Source organism: Leuciscus leuciscus (genome assembly GCF_965113295.1).
Source record: "Leuciscus leuciscus genome assembly, chromosome: 12".
NCBI lineage: Eukaryota > Metazoa > Chordata > Actinopteri > Cypriniformes > Leuciscidae > Leuciscus > Leuciscus leuciscus.
Window position 1 is genome coordinate 18792880 of NC_138736.1, and position 15548 is coordinate 18808427.

Below are 15548 nucleotides of genomic sequence, written 5' to 3' on the forward strand. Positions count from 1 at the left end.
CTAAATTATTTAGGACAGCGGTAATTGACAATTCCGCTTCCAACCTGTAGGGGGACCGAAGAGGAAACGTTCCTTAGTGTTGCTTTAATGTGTCAGACATCTTAACTGGTAGTGTCAAAGAAAATGTGTATGTGTATGTGTATGTGTATGTGCCATTTATTTACAATAAATGAAGGTCTTTCATTTCCCTGTAAGCATCCAGAGGGACACCTGAGAGGGCTAAAAAAAGAACTCGTCTGGGGTGGGGACCAGTCACACCCCTTGTCCATAAACTCACATAGGCTACATACACTAATACATGAAAATATGTACACGCACTTAAACAAACAGCCCTAAAACTAAAGCTATGATGGCCTTCCCAGCTAATGTAACAAGAAAACCATAGACTGGACCACTCCTTCAAATAAAAATGTGATCTGAAAAAAGGTACAGAAGTACATGCAGAGACCCCTGTACTTCAAACATATATTTGTAGCCACAACATATTTTGTGGTGGGGCTTTTCTGGAAGATGTGTTATTAACTGTAAAAACAGCCCTGTTTACACAGTATGTAACACTGCCAATATTTGTCCAATAGTAATATAGTCTCTCTTGGAAAAGGTGAGCCCAGCATATTATTGTCACTGCTGTTAAAATGCTGTCACAGCACAAGATCACAAGTTTGGACCTTGGCAGATTAAACCAAGATGGATCAAACCAACTGTATCCAACCAGAAAGCGTAGGAGAACTCAAAGAAAATTCATCACATATGAGTCACCTTACTTCCAGTAAAGAGCCTCACTGAGCACCCTAACAGTCTCATTCCTGACTTACCACTCGCTATTACTGTTTCTTGTGTTGCTTACTGGAAAAGCCCTCATTATTTTACCAAAAGATGATCAGCATCTTTACAGTGTATAAAGTTAGTGTAGTGACTTGTAGGATGAAAATCATTAAAATGTTTTTGGAAAAAGTTGTACAACACTGTTAAATGGTAGTTCACTAACAAAGACAGAGATGTTTTAGATGGAAAAGAGGCAATCACTTGAAAACAAAAAAAGTGTGGCTGAGGATTAGAATGGCGGCTTTGTAATGGATTATAAATATAAAAAAGAACATGTTTGCACTTGTTTTAGAAAATCTAAAGAAAATCCATCCTCCACCAACAGCATACACAGAACATACAAAACCATATAAACAGTATATATTGGGTCATTCTCATTTCAACCCCATCACAGAACATTTGGAAATAATGTTATAATATCAAATATTTTATATTTAAATTGTGCTTGTAAATGTGTTAAATGAAATATATATATATATATATATATATATATATATATACACAACTATATACTAATAATAAGATAACAGAGTTAATTCTGGCAATGTTACACAGTTTTTGGTTGCCCTATAAGTAAGTAAGTAAGTAAATAATTAAATAACATTTCTCAGGAATGTCAAAATGTTATGGCCTTGAAGATCAGTGCAAAAAATGTCTAGTATCAGTCTTAGAAAGCAATAGGCACATACAGTACTTAGTACTAGAATAGTACTTATGCACTATACTAATGAGTAGTGTGTTCACACTGAAAATTCCAAAAGGAAAAAGTGCATTTTAAATACTCTGATGATGTACTTAAAAGCAGGGTAGCTGATTTGTTCTAGAATATTTTTTTTTTGTTATGCTGGTTGAAAGTCTCTTCACATCTTGATAGCAATCACTAAGGTAAGTGATCTAAATGTATTTATATGTGTATATAGTCTGTGGAAGGCGTAGGACCATAACATGTTTGACGTCAGCGCGAGCACTGCAAACGAAACAGCAGCCAACTTTTACAGTTCCTCCTGAACCAAAACAAGCTTATGCTGCGTTCACGTAGTAACTACTGTAGATTGAATTCTGTGACGTTATACTTGGAGCGGTTTGTGACTCGAATTTATGCATTTATATGGAAATACTATCGCTTGTCTTGGTTAAGCCAATCACATAACGTTTGGTTATGACGTGTGTTATGCGCTGGCTCAGCCGCATCGAACTTCCACTGTAAACACATGTATGATGCGAAAACAAAACCATCGAGCGAAATACCGGCGTGAACATGGCTGTGAACGACTTTTGCAGATTATGTGAAGTAAATCTACGCATCCACGGTACAATCAGCATCTACGTCACGGCTCTCAGCCCGCCCTCTGTTCGTTGATTGGCCGGCTGTTTTGAGGCCGGAGGAAAACTGGGAGATAGGTCGCTATCTCAGACTGAGTACAGAAGCGAACTGAAATTGAGCAGAAGTACGAAGTCTGACGTAGTCAGGCTAAGGGCTGTCACTTTACGTTCGAAAATCGATTGCACAATCGATCAGACCAACCAACACAAGTTTCGAAAACAAAAATAGGGAATCGATTTTACCGGTCTTTTCTCTGAGCGTGTCCAGCTCGTCACGATACGCCCGCAGCGAACGCGCGTCACACAGCAACTGCAGGCTCTGACAAACACACATAACAGCAAATTATACTTCTGCATAATGTGTCTCTTTTTACTACAAAAATGTGAATTCTGCCAGTATTCAGACAGTCTCATGCATACAAATACAGATTCGGGCTACGGTCTACAATCGCCTACGTAGGCGAACTTTGTTTGACATTTCTAATCGTAAACACAGCCATGTTGAAGCCTGCAGTAATGTTTTTCATTGATGTTATAGCAGTCCACTCTGCTTATTGTTTTTCGAGAATGTTGCACTCCTGTTTGTCATTGTGCACGAAACTTCACGCCAATAAATCATCAGGAATATTGCTGACTTGTGCGCGTCTCAAGCGCCCTTTTTACGTTCGTCCTAATGCCTAACTAGTTTACATTTACATTTACATTTATTCATTTAGCTGACGCTTTTATCCAGAGCGACTTACAATTGCTATATATGTCAGAGGTCGCACGCCTCTGGAGCAACTAGGGGTTAAGTGTCTTGCTCAGGGACACATTGGTGTCTCACAGTGGATTCGAACCCGGGTCTCTCACACCAAAGGCATGCGTCTTATCCATTGCGCCACCACCACCCCTGCCTAACTAGTTGTCCGTGGATTTGCCTATATTTGCCGTTTAAAATGGAAACGTCTTTAGACATGGAAAATTGATTTTACAATCGATTCAATGAACACTTATGTCTCAAAAATTTAACAGGATTTTTTCACAAAAGTGACAGCCCTAGACATCACGTCTTGTTTTTGGTTCGTTTAGATGTCTTTGGTACATGTTGCGTTCACATTTCTGTAAAAGCATACCAGAGTTCATTTGGAAGCGGACCGAGACCCACCTTTTCAGGGGTCTCGGTCCACTTGTTTGGTGTACACCAGGGTTCAGCTAGCAGCGTTCACACTTATTCAAATGAACCGCACTAAAAGAGCAATCGCAACAGAGGACAAACCTGTGTGAACACACCCTTAGGAAAAGAGAACATAGCGAATGCATGATTTTTTTCAAGTCAATCAAATCAAAATTTTGGCAGAACTAGCAGTGGCATCACTGGCTCTTCATTTCTAGTAGGGCTAAATCAATAAGATGCCCTGCACAACACAAGGGAACATACAAGCGTCCCTATTTTCATATTAAGCAAAGATGCACAGAAACCATCCACACCAAATGGCCTTATTATCTCAGACAACTCAGGTGAACTAAAAGTATAACAAATCTACTATGCAATAATGTGAATTAAAAGCATAACATATTCCTCATACAGTTTCCAGGACAAAAGGCAACTCCCTTTGTCAAGCTTTTCCAATCTACATTTACCTGAAAATCACAAGCTTATTGCTTCACACATCATATCAGGCCTGCACACACTTTTAGTACACACATAAAGAAATGATGGACATGTGCGGATCACCTACATAGTATTGTCTTGTCTTAACTGCTGAGTAAGTGGTTGAGCTGAGATGAGATGAAAGCATTATGTGATGCGATTCATAAAAATATAAATGTACAACAAGATTGGAATATATAGGCAACTGCACTAGCTAATGGTGTCAGGCAGGATATTAACACTCAGCTAATGTTAAATAGCTAATGTTGTGTCATACAGACCCAAGCTTGAATCTTGATGTTCACTGTGTAATTTCCAACCCAGGAACATTGGAAAAGCATGCCTGAGGCAAATCGTCTGCAAAATCATATTACGTAGCTTCTTGAGCATTTTGCGACACTTTCAAAGTGAAATGTCCAGTAGAATGGCGCTAAAAGCATTTTTATCCAAGTTTTATCCACAACAAATGAAAGTGAATCTTGCAACGTTTTATTATGTTTGTTGTTGCATACGTATTGCGAAAGTTCAGAAATTAAATGTTCGGGAAGTGGCGATAAAAGGTTAATGCTCCTTTGAAAATAGCATACCTCTTACACTAAACACATCCTAAACCTAACCGGTTGTGTGAACAAAACAAAACAACATAACATGAAATACAAATGCATGTGCTGACCTAACCATGCCATTTTAGCTTGCTTCTAAGCTTTTGTAGAGCTCAATGCTGCACCAGGTGAGCTACCGGGAAAGTTTTCTACACCAGAGAAACCATACATAAGGAGCTGGTTATTTGATGCAAATGTGAAAATGTATCAATTTACAAAGTATGCACTATTTTAAAAGTATTTTGAGGTCATAACATAGTATCATGCAAGGAATAATCGATAATCTTGTGTAAAAAGTTGTTGGGGTTTTAATGCCAGTAGTGTTCATTTCAGCTGGAAACTGCCGTGAATCGTATGCACATGTACGATTTTGCAAAAATGTAGGTAGAGTTACATTTTCCAGTGAGCCTAGGTTGTTAATGCCACAACTAGTGTTACCAGCAACAATTTAAAATGAAACAAAGCAGCTAAACATCTGTGGTCAAAAAAAACTAACAATTCCAATTTTGACTATCCTGGATTTTTGAGAGCAAAGAAAATAGTAAGTGAGGAGAGAGATTTATTATGAAAGGGACAATGGCTGCACCCCATGAGAGCAGTGCAGACAAACAGATCAGTTCTGATAGCAAGGTGATGTCATGCGGAGAGGGACTAGACATATGTTCTCTCATTTCACCCACACTGAATTAAGAGACAGGCTATGGCACACTTCCAAATCCCTCCTGCCCTGAAATCTATAGCATTCATAGATAGATAGACGCAGCGTTATAAACCACGGCCCTCAAGATTTAACAGCACATATGGCCTGTTGAGGCATCTGTGACTTTGTTCATATGGACATCTGACAGCTAAGCAGGTTTATTTATTTTTTTTAGGAATAGTGTACACCCTTTAATGAGAAAAGGTCAGGAAAATAATGTAGATGAAAAATCTATACATGTAAGTGCATTTTGTGCATTTGTAAGTGTGTTTGTTTTTTCTACTTGTTATTTTGCACTTTTTGTTAGCAAAAGTTTTTTATTATTTCAATATTATTATTGTGTTTTGACACTTCATATCCAGTATCTAAATATTCTTAAGAGTAAAGTTCATTGTCATTTTAAATGGTGTAGGCCTACTTGCATTATTATTCTGTTATATTATGGTTATATATTCAGTGGCATAAAATAGTCTTAAAATGACAATAATATTGCATATCTCAATTATTTCTGGGACAATATATATCGCCCAATGAAAAGTAGTTTTCATGACAGGCCTAGTCAAGCCCCAGCATTGTTCTGGGTTCCAAACAAGATGTGCTTCAGCACCGTGGACAGGGGCAACGCAGGCGGGCCAAGGACACAACATGCACATTAACCCACTCATCCAAAATCACAACAGGACGTCAAGGAGCACCAGGCATCCCACTTGAGTTTGGATTAAGTCAAAGGGCATTTTGAATGAGGTCCTCAAACCTTTATAATTAATCTTGCTTTAATCTTATACACAAAACTTGTCCTATACAACAATGCAACAATAAAACAGATGGAAGGAGGGATCCAGCAGCAGATCTAGCTCAAAATCTGGACTGGATTAATAATCTGCATTAAATGCCTCTTAACCCTTAAAGACCTATACCCGCCGCCGGCTAAAAATAACAATTATTCTTAAATGTTTACTAACTTTTGAACCGCTAATCCAATCTGTATGCTTTAAAAAGTCATTTAAAGAGGAGATTCGCTGCTTTTATGATGATATCAGGTTTTTCGCTTTTGGACATTCAGAGAATCCGTAATGAATGTGATTGCGTCATCAAGTTTTTATCAGCATTGATTCGTCAAAGAAACCCAATACTTCTTATATAGTTTGTGAAAATCATTTGTATTTTTGTTGATAATTTATAATTATATTATATTACTATTAATATAAGTCACTTTTGCTTCAGTGTTCTATTATTATATAACAATGTTTCTATTTATTTTACTTCCTGAACTTTTTTGGACACATCTACATTGTCAGTAAAAAACAACAACAAAAAAAACACCAACATTTCACTGAAAATCGCCTGTAATAATGTTGTAATAAATGGCTATAAATTGCTTAGGGATTGTTACATGTAGACAAAATTTCATCTGGAAATCTAGAATATCCAAGTAAAACTTTCTAAAGGAAAAAATCCAAACTTCAGGAGGTTTTGTTTGAATTGAGTAATAAAAAATAAAAAAAATCGCAAAACACACGTATTACGTATTTACCATGGACCACTGGTAGGTGTTTACATATTATAACACAGTATTGTAAAAAAATAATAATAATAAAAAAAAAATAAAGTAATAATATCCATCAATTGTAAAGGCTTAAAGGTAGGGTTGGAAATTTGTTTTATAAACACTTTTTGTTTTACTGGTTGAAACTCTCATCACATCCTGAAAGCGATCAATAATAGAAGTGGTCTTAATATTAAAACATATACATACTGTATATCTTCTGTGGAAGTCCCAGGACCAAAACATGTTCATCCAATCATTGCTTTCAGTCCATATGCAATGATACAATGTCCTACCTGCCTGTACGTATCTCCATACCTCCGTGCTCACGCAGACATCACACATCATCGGCGCGTTCCGTAAGGCTATACAGAGTTGTAGACAGACAGTCACTGAGCGCCACAAACAAACATAAATCACCTTTTACATTTCCTCCTGAACCAAAACAAAGAGTTTATACTTTGTTTACGCTATGTTGTTACTAGTGCTGGGCGGTATGACCAAAAATCCACATCACGGTATTTTTCTAAATTACACCGGTTTCACGGATATGACGGTTTTTTTTTCAAGCATGACTGGATGTAAAACACATTTTTCACTGAGTGAGAGAGGAAATACTGCAGTAGATTGACTTAGAATGCCCTATTTTACAGTCATGAGTGAATATTGTAGAAAAAAATCCACACTAGTATTAATACAGGTTTGCAAGGCTGTTTACAAAGAGGTGCCAGCAGGAGGCGCTTTAGGAGCGGCAGAAATAGCGGTTTCCCCGGTAACGGCTGTACACAAAGCAGCAACGCTCATAAACGCTGCTTTATCAGGAAAGATAAAGAAAGATTCAATCATAATAACAAAGAAACTTTTCTAAAGACCGTCAGTTCACTTCAGATACATTCATATAAAAACACCCGCACCGCGTTTTGATTTTGAAACGTGCAGTGCTCATGTGTATTCAACGACGTCAATGCCAACCACAAATAGATTTTCCAAAAGGCTGTGTTGATATTGAGAACCAATGTATGGGAAACACTGTAATATAATTTGACAGCTATCAATTACAGTTTAACCTATCCATCTTCAAAGTCACGCTTTACGTGCATCACCACAGTGCAACAGTGAAAAAGGACCCTCTCAAACAGTGTCGTGCCACGCCGCGTTCCGATCGTTATTAAAGCGACATACACCGGTATTGCGGTATTTAAAAAATTCATATCATAACAAAAATAAACACCGGTATTCGGTATGAACCGGTACACCGCCCAGCACTAGTTGTTACCGTAATTACGAGATGGCAACCAACCTGGAACTATTCACGTCCTAAGACTCGAATCTATGAGTTTCTATGTCAACACTATCAACGCCAAAATGAAACTGCAGCAGTCAGGTGGTACAAGTAAGAGCTCTGCAAGTTGTTTACATTCATTATTATTCTAATGTTAAGTGGTTTGAGGTAATTTCCTCTCATTTCTCGTGATGCTTTGCAGTCTCTGCTCTGGCTGTGTGAGTTCATGTGGTTTGGAGAAGCCGTGGCTTTGAAGAGCGCTCCGAAGGGAGGGTGGGATCTCATGCTTTCAAAGCTAACTTGCTATTGCTAACCTCTCCGCAATAATTGCCTACCCTACCTTCAATTGTTGTGTACAGTGTTTTAAGAATGATTACTCTATTTAAGTACCTATAACTACAGTTTCCTTTCCTATATACCAAATTCTAGCCCTTGCATATTGAAACTCTCAAATATTTCATCTCTGATTACAGTTAAGGGGTTAAAGGCAGGGTTGGGGAGTAACGGAATACATGTAACGGCGTTATGTAATCAGGATACAAAAATCCAGTTACTGTAATCCGTTACAGTTACGTCAAAAAACGTAGTAATCAGATTATAGTTACATTTTGAAAAAAGGGGGAATACTTTCAGGATTACAATGGTTTAATTTAAAACTAAATAAATAAGTATTTTGGCATAATAACACTATATTAAGCGCTGCTTGATTATACAGTAGTTCCTGGTTCTGTTGCCAGAAATGACTCACGTGTGCCACCCGCTGGTGCATGTGCAAATAACAGCTTTACAATCTCCTCAGACGCAGATTGAATCACTGCTGCTAGTAGAAACGATGCTGCCTGCGGGTAAAATCGCTTTTAATTCATGGAAATTCCGCTGCTATTTTGTAGAAATTAGGAGAGTAGCTTTTTTAGTACCCAAAATGTCCTTTCTTAATCTTTTCTTGCGTAACAGGATGTTCGCTGTCTAGGTAACGTAGGGGAACTCCCACTGCCAACGCCCCAAGTTCAGTCAGGCAAATTAAGAAAGATCACGGCTTTAGTCAACATGTGGGCCTATTTTAAAATAAACTAATGTGTAGATTGTGTACAATTTTTAAATGTTATGTTTTTATTTTTTTGTTAAAAATTAGTTAAAAACAAAACAAAATAATCTGTAATACCATACATTAGCCACTAGATGTCTGTATATCCCTTTACATAAATATATATTCAGGCCTGTGTGCATATTTTGCAAATATTGTACACTGGACCAAATTCTTAATAAATAAAAGTTTTTTTATTTATTTATTTATAATATTTCTTCTTGCTTGACTTTATTTATATACGTGACCTTGAAGTAATCCAAAAGTAATCAGTTACATTACTTTCATATTATAGTACTTGGATTACGTTACTGAATACTTTTTTTATGAAGTAATTTGTAACTGTAACGGAATACATTTTTAAAGTAACCCTCCCAAGCCTGGTTAAAGGTTGACAGCGCAGCTGGATATTGTTCTTGTGCACTGCTCAGGTGGGCTGGACTCCAGTCCAAGTCCCAGTTCTCCAAAGGGTCCACCTGACTGACAGCTACTCAAAGTGTCTACATGTAAATGAGACACTGATATCAATATGGACTTTACTGGAGTTTGCTGATGGCTGTACACTAAAACCTTTGAAATCATATACAGCCTGTAATGTTTACATAATTCAGTGGCTTAGCACTGCTTTGATTTGAGGGGAAGCTGTGGGGAATTTTACAGTACAGAGAAATGAATGCATCTAGGGATGCAAGAGCCAGTACTTCAGTACCAAGATGATGCTAAAATCATTGTTAGTATCGGTAGTACAGACACACCGAAAGAAACCTAAAAAACTTCCTCATGTCCTTCTCATGCTTTCTATTTATTTAATTATCTTTATCTAATTATTTTTCTTAATAAAATAATCATTTACGGGAAATTTGCTGTTTTTTATTACCTAGTCATTTTACAAAATAATTAAGGCATTTGAGGCTTATTACAGTTATGAATACATAACATAGTTCTGTAAGTATTGTAAGGCTAGATTTGGTTGTTTTAATTTAATTTGTAACTATTTACAATGCAGTTCAATAGTGTGTGTTCAATGGTGTTTTTGTTTTGCTGTGGTATTAAAATTAGTACAAAGAAGAGTGAAATTTCACTGGCATCAGCATTGACTGCTGACATTTTGGTATCATGGTAACCCTAAATTCAACATATTTGGCCAACTTGGACTTACTGTAATCTCCTCAAGTTTTAAACTTTGGCAGAGTCAATATCAAAGCCAGAGCTTCAGCATGGTGCACACCACCAAATATGAGTCATGTTGTCATCCCTCTCATACACTTATCAAACAGCTCAAGCACTAAAGCAGATTTGGTCCTTGTTTGGCTCTTGTCTGGATAGTATGGGTTTAATTCCTTCTGAACTGTGCCTGTATCAGGTATCAAGAAATCAAACTCCGTATTGGCTCTGATGACACACCTTCAGAGTGCCATTTGGGCTCTGGGCCTATCAGTTTCACAATCGAGGCTTTATTCCTCTGGACTATAACGGCTGAGGCTTTAAGTATGATTACAGAGGGATTGTCTTAAATAACCTCAGAGAGAAAAGGCACTGTGAGCTAAACCTTATGCTGGCAGAACACATTTAGCAAAGAGGAGAGCTGAGTTACGGGAGTTACGGGAAGGACAGTTAAGCATCAGGTTTGAGTTTAAGGGAATACTTGGGATTATTTGAGGTAGCTATTGAGCGATGTAAGAAGTATCTTTATATTTGGTTACATAACCAGATACCATTCACTTTACACACAATATAAGGCTGTCATTATGAAACCAGTTTCCTTTCCTTTCCTCTGTTACTTTAATGCTGGACTCTGTTGAACATGTAAAGTTTACCAGTCATTTATAGACTGAGGCCATGACTCGGCTGGCATATTGCATGTGGATTTGAGCTGAGAACTGCAGGCCAACTGGACAAAAAGGAGAAGCTCAGTGCCGTAGACAGAAAGTAAGCTGTGTGAGGCAAGATCCCGGTCGTTCTTGAGCAACATTGCGCTTACATGCTCTCTTAGAAAAAGAAGTGAAAGATAAATATTGTCACAGGCTTTCCTGGACACCACTGGGGAGATTCCTATGGCCTGTCCAATGCAACCTGAAAAATCCCACTTCTTCATGGAAAGTCATTAAGACTGCCTTATCAGTATGTCAGTATGCCAGGTCATCTGAAACACAAGGAAAGGTGCCTTTGTGGGCCCTGCGTGAAAGAACTGATTCCATCACAACACATTCCTGGCTAGTGGCTCATATGGGTGTACTTGGTTTGATTAATAACTGGAATTTATTGGATGGTCCATGAATGATTATTATTATTGACATTAATAATAATAATTATATGCTATTCATTATTCATATGATACATTAATTCCTAATTAATTGGGCAATTAAGCCTTTATCTGTAGTGACAATAGCCAATGGCGCGTCTCATACACACACATTTACTTTAAAGGGACAGTTCACAAAAAAATTAAAATCTACTACTCACATTCATGTCATTCTGTATGACATTTAGATGGTTTTTTTTTTTTTTTTTTTTTTTTTTTTGCAAAACGAAGGTCAGTGAGGATAATGTGGTTTTGAATCCCACTAACTTTAATTGTATAGGCAAAAATAGCTGAAAATTATTCTTCTAAAATTATTTTATGTTGGGTGAGTAAATAATGACAGAATAAAAAAAAAAAGTGAAATGTTTTTTTCAAGTCCTTATGGAAAAGATGTACACTTACAGGCAAAACAGTGACAAAGCAAATTATGACTAGAAACTAAACAAGACAATGAAACTAAACATGACAGTGAAATTGTATAATTACTTCTAATGTATTTGAAATATGGTTAAAGTGTACTGCTGGCCCGGTGAACTAAAATAATTTACTTTAAATGTAATATTGAATAAAACATTACAGTAAAAAGTATAATAAAGTAGCTTACATGTGCTTCAGTATGTTAGTCAAAACATTAAAACAAGTGTAGCCTACTTATGTAAAGCATGACACAAGATTTTCTTAAAACAAAGACTTAAAAAATAGGCTACTTAAAGTAAAACTTTTCATTTGACATTAATTGGACTTTTAAAAAGTGCACTTTTCAAAAGTTTACTTTACTGTGTTAAGAAACATATTAATCAAAGTGTACTCTTTTGAAGTACACATAAGTTACATTTTATTTAATTAATATTATATTATCTGCAAGTACAGATCATTTTTTAAAGTTTTTAAAAATATATACTTTTAAGGTTTGAAGTGCACTACAAATGCACATTCAATACAATTAAGCACACTCCTTTTTCACAAGAGACTAATCCATCTATGATGAGAATATTAAATAAAGGCTACAAAAAATGTAACAACAATCCATGATAATGTGGTGCATCGTACTACTTACATTTAATGTGTTGCATACTTTGGTCACATTTTAAATTACAGAAACATCTGTCTGTGTAACAATAATAAACTCATATTACATTAGCCTATATTATAATAATAGTGTAAGTGAAATTGTCAATTTTATCCAATTCCCTGTCAATTAGTTACTAGAATGGTTTGAGACTGTGTGTTCTTGTGGTATCATCAGCCAATCAGTGCTTATGACATCATTTTTCTATGACTCCAGAGTTATTACTCACATGACATTTTATTAAACCACAACATTTTTTTTTTTTTTTTTTTTTTGATTTACATCACAACTATGTCTCTGAATATTTAAACATCTCTCAAACACAAGAACCACACAAGAATACTCTTGTACTGTAGACAGCCCATGCGTCTAGGTTCCTGGGTGATGATGGGTAATATCAGTTTTATAGGTAAAATCTAAACCCCTTGATTTCATTTTTCAATAATCTCATTTGCTCAAATTGTTTTCATTTTATAATGTGCCTTTGGCTTATTCAGGCAGAGTATGGCTGGAAATGACAAAAAGGTGGACTATAATTAGGCCACATTAACATAAATCACATGAGCAAGAAGACTAGCGTCATCCCATCGACAGCGCGAGCGACGCGACAAAACTACAACGCTCCTTTTTTATCACCAAAGCGTATAGCCTACTATTAGGGAGCTTTCACAGAGAACGTTCCATTTAGAACAACTAGACAGAGCGCTGGGTTATCGAGACAAAATCTGAATTGTTAACATTACACCTCGTCTAAAAAACGACACGATAATGTCACAAAACGCGACGCCTGGGTACAGAGAACAACGACTCAAACTAGCGCGGTGTGAAAGCTCCTTTAGCATCGAAGCTTTTGTCGCGTTGCGATTAGGACGCTCGCCTCGAATTCTCGTGCAATAAAGAAAAGCAGAATCACTCTTTTTTTCTTTAGGCTAATGTAGACTAATGCTGCCCTACTGCGCGTACATGTTAACAAAGGCGATGAACAAACGACACTATGGACTGCTAGATTGATAGACTAATCGTCATTATGAGGTGGCATTTCGCATCTTTCTAGGATTGACACGCACGCAATGACCCCCGTTTAACCCAATCCCGCATTCTGCGATTATGCAACATTATTGATGATTTCATCGCGCTCTGGACAATGCCGGGAATTCTGTGTGCCTACAATACTCCAATAGTTCAGTCCGGCGTTTTAGCGACAAAACGGCATAATACAAAGATTAACGCGTTGACCAGGCGCTATACATTCAGTAGGCTATATTAAATTAGTTTTAATCTGCATTTGCCCTTCATTATATATTTAATGCTTCAAGTTCTCAGTGCTGAGAGTCTGGATTTCCTGATGACGCTATAAACTGCACTTGAAATCAAAAACGGTAAGAAAATAGCGATGATGTCATTTTACTTCAGTTCCACTATATTAACGTTTACTCCCGCTAACAAAGAGCTTGCATGTTAAAATGGCTATCAACAAGAGGGCAGCTGGGAAACACATGACTGTAGTCTTACCGAAGCCACTGAACATGTTTAGTGACCCCCTTTACACCACTGACAATGCAACATATACCCACCCTGTGCCTTGGCACCTAGATTGGTGTGCCCTACCTAATGAGCCCTACGGCTCATGTGACTTCACTGCAAAGACATTAGAATATAAATAATTGACGCACTGAACGTTTGCATTTGGCGTCGTTCTAAAAGATCTGGCGAATAAAGCGTATTTACAGACCGCATGGGGCAGACTTGGGTTCTTCGGATGTAATGTTCTGTTACTGTACCCTGCAGGACAGATCTGTGTACACAATAAAGCTCACTAAAACAATGTCAGAAAAGACGTTTACCTGAAAGCGTGGCCATTCCCTCACCATCTTTAATTCCACGATGACTCGGTCAACCGATTGCCTTGTAGCATTTAGGTCCGGAGAGGCAGGTCTGTTAGATGCTGGCACATGTCTTTCCTCTCGTCCAGGGCAGGCTGGCACAAGCAGAACTGCAATCTCGCGCAGAACACGCTGCTTCGATGAGCGCAAGCGCCGCGCGCCACGCTATCCCGCACGAGACCATTGAGCGGCCCGCGCCACGCCCCCTTCAATGAACTGTCAGTGGCAGTGCACCCGCACGCCTGTCCCACTGCATGCTTTCAAATCGTTTACAGTGAGTTTGTTTTCCATGCAGACCTACAGTTTCCCCAAAACACGTACGTTAGGATACTTAGATCTCACTTAAAATGTCTGAATGTTATTAATTGTATTAGATAATAAAGAAACGCAAGTGGCGTACTAACTGCTGCTCGAGCTTTAATCAGAACTAACTTCACTTTTCTGAGGCAAACTGACTTTCAATCAACTTGGTTTTATTGGATGAATGAAGTCTCCTAAATTTCACTAGTCTAGCAGAGCAGCCACATGTGTATAGAATCACATTGATCAGTTCATTCCCACTACACAGTACACAATGCTTAGATTCATTTTGAGCAGATGTGATTTTTCAAAATTAATCGAACTTTTCTGTTCACAAGAATCATTTTAAATAAAACTGCTTTCACCATGATATGCTGTTTATTAGGCGTCATTGGTCTGTGTTTGAGAATTATAATTCAGACAAAAAATACTTTTTGTATCTTTATTAGAGCTACAATTAGCATTACGCTACATAAGACAATTAATTAATTAATACTATGCTTTTACTCAAAACCCACTTTAAACCACAATTGAGTGTTTGTAATAACTTCCAATTATTCTAAGCTGGTTCAAATCATACCTATCTGACCGCTACCATTTTATCTATTTAAATGGAGAAAAATCGATCATAACTCCAGTAAACTATGGAGTGCCGCAGGGATCTGTGTTAGGCCCTCTGTTATTCTCAATATATATGATGCCACTTGGAAATATTATAAGGAAACATGGAATTAGTTTCCATATATGCTGATGACACTCAAATATATATTTCATCACGGCCGGATGAAAACGCTAAATTTTTGAATAATAAAATAGTCAATAATGAGAAAAATGTAGCCTGTGATTTGAGTTTTCTAGTCAGAAAGGATTGGATTGTGAAAGTGGGAGTTAGGAAGCCAAACAGGAATGTTGTTTCGGAGGTGGTACAAGTTATTACATTTTGATAAAAGAATGGCAAGATAAAGATGTGCACCATTTTTCTGATTTCATGTTGACTCA

General features: G+C 37.3%; 1 protein-coding gene across 2 annotated transcripts in view; it reads right to left on the reverse strand.

Moving 5' to 3' along the window:
• Positions 1-15307, reverse strand: part of hivep3a (HIVEP zinc finger 3a) — a 69330-nt gene extending 54023 nt beyond the window's left edge. For both annotated transcript variants that reach the window (XM_082186681.1, XM_082186680.1), the window contains exon 1: positions 14211-15307. The gene's annotated coding sequence lies outside the window, so the exon portion shown is untranslated. The remainder of the gene's footprint in view (positions 1-14210) is intronic.
• Between the last annotated feature and the right edge of the window lie 241 nt (positions 15308-15548).